At 54.2% G+C, this 6,235-nt stretch overlaps 1 long non-coding RNA gene across 1 annotated transcript; it reads right to left on the bottom strand.

Moving 5' to 3' along the window:
* Positions 1-2,389: 2,389 nt before the first annotated feature.
* On the bottom strand, positions 2,390-4,705 carry LOC121023880 (uncharacterized). The gene is made up of 3 exons (XR_005787531.1): positions 4,204-4,705; positions 3,907-3,977; positions 2,390-2,614 (listed from the first exon to the last, which is right to left on the bottom strand). It is a non-coding gene; the product is annotated as an uncharacterized LOC121023880 (long non-coding RNA).
* Positions 4,706-6,235: the final 1,530 nt, after the last annotated feature.

Raw genomic sequence — 6,235 nt, 5'->3', positions numbered from 1 at the left:
AGGCGACGTGTGGGGGAGCCTCGCCACGGCGCGGGGGGAGCATCTGGCAAGATGGCCGCCAGAGCACAGGCAGCCGGGATGCCGGACGGCAGGTGCCCGAGGAGCCGGGAGGGTGGGATTCAGACAGAGGCGGCTGCACGCCCCTCAGCTGCCCCCAGCTGGTGACCTAGCGACCGGGTTGCGGGACGCGGAATGCACACGCCCGCGGGCCTGAGGTTTCCCCAAAAGTTCTGGCCTCGAGGGAGGTGGCTGTCCTGCCCCCCCTTTTTTTGAAAATGCTTTATTTTTTTCACAAATTAAGTCAGAACAACACAGAACCCAGAGACCGGACGTGTAGCAACCCAGACACCTTGTCTGCTGACCCCCAGGAAGCTAGATTTGTGCCCTTGTACCCACAACCTGTGAACGTGACCTTAGTTGGAAAGAGGTCTGTGCAGATATAATTAAGGATCTTCAGATGAGATCGTCTTGGATTTAGAGTGGTCCCCAAATCCACTGACAGGCGTCTTTGCAAGAGTGACACAGAAACTGGACGCACGTAGGGCAGGTGGAGACAGAGGCGGAGGCTAGAAGGGGTGAAGCCACACGTCCAGGGATGCCCGGAGCCCCCAGAAGCTGGCGGAGGCAGGAGGGATTTCCCTCCAGAAACTCCAGAATGGAGAGAACAAATCTCTGCAGTTTCATTCAGCCTATTTCTGGCCATTTATTCTGGAAGCCCCAGGAAATGAATACACCAACCATCCTGGCTTGTCCTGGGTAGAGCGGTTTCTGGGACATGGGTCTTCCTCTGTGTGACTTATTCACTTACTACGATGCCCTCAGAATCTGGCCACGGGGTCGTCAACGGCTGGCCATTCTTCCTTTTACAGTGGAATAATGTCTGTTGTAAGCACACCACGATTTCTTTACCCATTTGTGGACGGACTCTTAGGCTGTTCCCACGTCCTGCCTATTAGGAACGATCCTGCCGAGAACACGGGAATGCACGGATCTCTTAGCATGATTTTGTTTCCTTTGGACATGTGTCCAGGAATGAATTACTGGACCAAAGGAATAACTGGTTCCTCTTTTTTAACTTTTTGATGAACAGCCATACAGTCTTCTGTGGTGGCCACGGCGATCGACACCCCCAAAATGCATCCAGCATATTTGGTGAACGTGTCAGTTTCCTGAGGGTCCCAGAACAAAGCTCCTCAGGTTGGGTCCACCACACAACAGACACTGATGCTTTTAGTCCTGGAGGCTGGATGCCGGCAGGGCTGGCCCCTCCTGGGGCTGGGGAGGACAGTCTGTGCGAGGCCTGTCCCCCTGCTGCTGGTGACCTCAGGCGTCCCTTGGTGTGCAGACGGCCGTCTCCTCCCTGTGTCTTCACACGGGCATCCCTGTAAGTGTGTCTGTCTCTGTGCCCAAGTTTCCCCCTTTTTGAGGAGGACATCGGTCATGTTGCGTTAGGGACCGCCCTAGCGACCTCACCTTAACTCGGTCCTCTGCAAAGACCATTCTGTTCCCAAATAAAGTCACAATCATAGGTACTGGGCGGGGGGGGCGGGGGGGTGGGTGGGCGGGGGGGGATCAGGATGAGCTCAGGCCGAAAGGAGCCAGCGGGAGGGACGACTGTCACTCCTGGTCCGAGGTACACAAGAGCGGTGGGGGTCCCGGACTCTGCCTCGCTGTCCCCCTGGATGCCCACGTCACCACCTGGGGCAGAGGAATCCCGGAACCCACCAGAGAGCCGAGCGTGTTCCCAGGGTACGGCCTCATCTAATCTGACAAACTTGGTTAAGTGACTTAAACTTCCGCAGCCTGGTTTGGCCATCAGTGAAGCAGGCATGATAGCACCTGGCCCCGAGGACCGAGTAGGGGTCAGGGGTCAGAGGCCCTGCTCTGCATGTGGGCACTGTAATGCCTGCTGAGGCGTGCCCACCAGGCCCCTGGGCCAGCCGCCCTTCTCACCTACTTCATCAAAGGGGCGCCTGGGAGGCTCAGTCGGTTGGGCGTCCGACTTCAGCTCAGGTCACGATCTCACAGTCTGTGAGTTCGAGCCCCGCGTCGGGCTCTGTGCTGACAGCTCGGAGCCTGGATCCCGCTTCGGATTCTGTGTCTCCCTCTCTCTCTCTCTGCCCCTCCCCTGCTCATGCTCTGTCTCTCTTGCTCTCAAAAATAAATAAAACATCAAAAAAAAAAAAAAAAAAAAAGACAACAGGTAACCTCTCTTCTTCCAGAAACGAATGTATCATAGAATAGAGGCAACATTCGTGTGCTAAAATAAAAATGAAGCTTTATTTTTAAAAAGTTTTTTAAATGTTTATTTATTATTTTGAGAGAGAGAGAGAGAGACAGAATCCCAAGCAGGCTCTGTGCTGTCAGCACAGAGCCGGATGCGGGGCTCGATCCCACGAACCAAGAGATCATGACCTGAGCTGAAATCAAGACTGAGCCACTGACGCTCAGCTGACTGAGCCACCCAGGCACCACTTTAATTCTAGACGGGGCTAACTCTGTCACTCTACTGTCCTGAGTGGAAGCAGGCAATACTGGGTGTCCAGAGCCTTCTGGCCAGTTTGCTGTTGAAGTTACACAGACCAAACTTCACAGAAGAGAATTTGTACAACGTCTAAAATGACAAGAGATTATCGAAATCTGAAAAAAATGAAGAAAACAGTAGGAAACCCTAATGAAAAGCAGACAATTCAAAAGCAGCTCACATGGGAAAATGTGTGTGTGTGTGTGTGTGTGTGTGTATGTGTGTGTATATTTATGCAAAGGTTTCTGTATCTAAAACACCAAAAAAACCCATATAACTTTTGTTAGTCACACACATGCACAATGGTGCCCCTGGTCCGTAACTCATGTTAACGGTATATAGGCCCTTTTATTATCTTTTGGCTATTTAGAAGTTTTGAATTTTAGGGATTCTTTCTGTCCTCAGGGTGAAACCCCAGGAGCCAGGCTTCAAGAACCTCTAAAAAAAAAAAAAAAAGGAGTTTTGAATTTTAATGTAGTTGAAATTATATGTCTCATTTAAGAAATCTTTCCTTACCCAAGTTTATAGATATGTTTTCCAATATATTTTTTGAAACTTTAAGGTTTTGATATTCATTATTTACATTTTTTTAAATTAATTTTTTTTAATGCTCATTTATCTTTGAGAGAGACAGAGTACGAGAGGGGGAGGGGCAGCGAGAGGGAGACACAGAACCCGAAGCAGGCTCCAGGCTCCGAGCTGTCAGCCCAGAGCCCGACGCGGGGCTCGAACCCACGAACCTTGAGATCATGACCTGAGCCGAAGTCGGACGCTTACCCGATTGAGCCACCCAGGCGCCCCTAAATTGTTTGCTTTAAAATGGTTAATTTTATATTATGTGAATTTCATCTTAGTAAAAAGTATACTTATTTTAAAAAGAGGTAAGAGGCACCTGGGTGGCTCGGTAGGTTGAGGGTCTGGCTCTTGATTTCGACTCAGGTCATGACCTCACGGTTCAGGGGATCGAGCCCTGCATCAGGCTCAGGGAGGAGCCTGCTTGGGATTCTCTGTTTCCCTCTGCTCCCCCCCAACTAGCTCTTGCAAACTCTCTCTCTCTCTCTTTTTTTTTTTATTTTATTTTATTTTTTTTTTAATTTTTTTTTTTTTCAACGTTTATTTATTTTTGGGACAGAGAGAGACAGAGCATGAACGGGGGAGGGGCAGGGAGAGAGGGAGACACAGAATCGGAAACAGGCTCCAGGCTCTGAGCCATCAGCCCAGAGCCCGACGCGGGGCTCGAACTCACGGACCGCGAGATCATGACCTGGCTGAAGTCGGACGCTTAACCGACTGCGCCACCCAGGCGCCCCTCTCTCTCTCTCTTAAAACAAATAAATAAAAAAACACAAAATAAGATAACTGAAAAAGAAACCCTCTCTTACCGGCACCAGCAAAGCTGCATCATGTCTGCTGTCACGTTGCGTTTCTGGGGACCATGTTCCCTTTGGGACACCTGAGGGGGGAGAGATGTCCTCACTGTCCCTCCCCATGTCCGCCCTGGCCTGGCACCCGGTCCCCATCATCACCAACAGAGGGTGCCCAGAGAGTCCTGATGCATAGCCGGGGCGTGCCCTCAGCCCACATTTGGGGAGTACCGGGGACAGGGAGAACCACAGGGCCATCACCCCGAACCAACATCTCAGACATCATGACGCCATATTGTTCAGAGGAACGTGTACCCATTCGGTGCGTGTTCACGGCTTTGTTTGTGCTGTGGGCACACGGACTCGGGACATGCGTGTGTCCTGCTTCCGACAACGGCTCGGGACTTCGGGGGCTCCTTCCTAATGGCTGCGAGTTCCGGACAGTCGTTGGTTGTCGCACACGTTCACAATCTGGACGTCACAGGCAGGCTTGCTGGACGGAGGATTGTGTCACTACCTCGGCCGCCCGCACCACGCCGACCGTCCGCAGCCGTGGATCTTTCTAAGGGAGTCACTGCCGTCGCCAGGTGCCCTACCTGCTTCTGGGAACATAGGAAGTTTATTCCAGAAAGCAATAAAAAAAAAAAAAAAAAAAAAAAAAGCAATTCTAAAGCAGGAAACTCTGGAGGAATCTCCAGGTGAGATGAGTTTTACGGCACCGAGAGCCCTGTCCAGCCTGTCACTTGGCTGTCTTGTGACTGAACCTGGCCTTGGAGAAGTCGGCATGTAAGTCCTGCCCCCACCCCAGGCCCTGGAGGGCCTGCACCACAGCGCCCCCCCCCCCCCCCCGAGGTGCCCGGCAGGCATGTCGTCAGCCACTCGATGTCTGAGGACGGAGGTGTGATGGCCCAGAGTCCGAGTGGGGGCATCTTCCCACCTAGAACGCCCTACACAGCCGGCCAGTAGCCGCAAGGACAGAACAAAGGAGTAGACCGAGAAGCGGGCGGCGGGGGACCAGGACCCAGGAAGGCGGGGAAGGGAGGTCTTGCCCCAACAGCTGGGAACAGACTTTGAGAGCGTCGCGTCCAGTTGGGGGCCAAGAGAACACGAGTGATGGATGATGGACAGAGAGGGTGGCGGTGGCTCAGAAACAGTGAGGCAAGAGGAGGGCAAGTGGGCGTTAAAACAGGGAAACGGGTCAGGAACCTGAGAAGAAAAAGAACTGTTGGAAATAGAATTGGGCCAAAGAAGAAATCCCCGGTGTGGGGGGGGGGGGCGCCGCTCCGTGGGCCTGGGGGGAGGAGTCACCTGGCCGGAGTCTGCGTGATCCCTGGGCTGGTGCTGGGCTGTCCTCACCCCGTCCCCGGTCACGCGTCCTGCTGGTTCTCGGCGACTGAGAAACATCCCCACTCAGGCCCAGACCCAGAGCCACCTCTGACCTCCGCCCAAGGCACCTGTGCAGAGTGTCACTTACGTGGCATGCCGGCTGCGGAATCCCGAGGGCCCCGGGTGGCTCTGGCCACGGCCTGTCTGGCGCTGGTGGAAGGGTCCTGTGCCACCATTTCCTGGTCTGCAGTTCAGGGAAGACCGAATCGGTCCGAGGGGCACGCCCTGTCCTTGTGCGCACACAGGGGCTCCCACACGGTCACGTACGGGACTCAGCCAGACACAGCGCATGCGCCGATGGCCCCGAGAGCTGCCGAACGCCGTAGATGATAATGCTGGGTGTCTCAGTACATTTGGGGGGGACCCCCCAGGCGCATGCCCACAGCCGGCTGCTGGCTCAGAAGGTGTGCGCAGATAAAATTCTGAAGCACGGGTGTCCCCACAGGCTTCTGTTAAAGGCCGTTCCGATGTGTACGCACAGCACTAGGCAAGGGAGCACTGTTTCGTGAGTCCACTGTCCCTTCTCTACCCAAATGCTGGATCAGGGGGCCCTTGTCTCTTCTCTAAATTTTCAGAGCAAAGCAGCAGACATCCGTGTGGCTAAGGATTCGGGGTTCGGTTCGTTGGCTTCTTTAGGGCACGTTCCCGCCTGGCCAGGGGGCTGCAGATTTCTGAGCAAGGGAGGGGCCTGTGGCCGAAGACTCCCCCTCAGAGCTAGTAGAACACGGAAGCAGGAATCCCAGCCGTTGGGAAGCACCACGCGTGTCCCTGTGTCACGCTTCACGCTCGCCTGTGTCACGGACGTGCTTGCCTGTGCAAGAGGTCAGGCACCGCGCTCAGATCCCGCCCCAGGGTGCAGCCGGGGACCCGGGCTGTGCCAGCCACTCATCCGGTCCCCGGGGGCTTGCCTGGGCAGTACGAAAATAGAAATACCTACGTCCCGGAGTTTTGGAACTAAATA

Source organism: Herpailurus yagouaroundi, unplaced genomic scaffold (genome assembly GCF_014898765.1).
Source record: "Herpailurus yagouaroundi ecotype Mexico unplaced genomic scaffold, PumYag 569, whole genome shotgun sequence".
Classification (NCBI taxonomy): Eukaryota; Metazoa; Chordata; class Mammalia; order Carnivora; family Felidae; genus Herpailurus; species Herpailurus yagouaroundi.
Note: the sequence above shows the minus strand (reverse complement) of the source record. Positions and strands in the feature narration are given on the sequence as shown.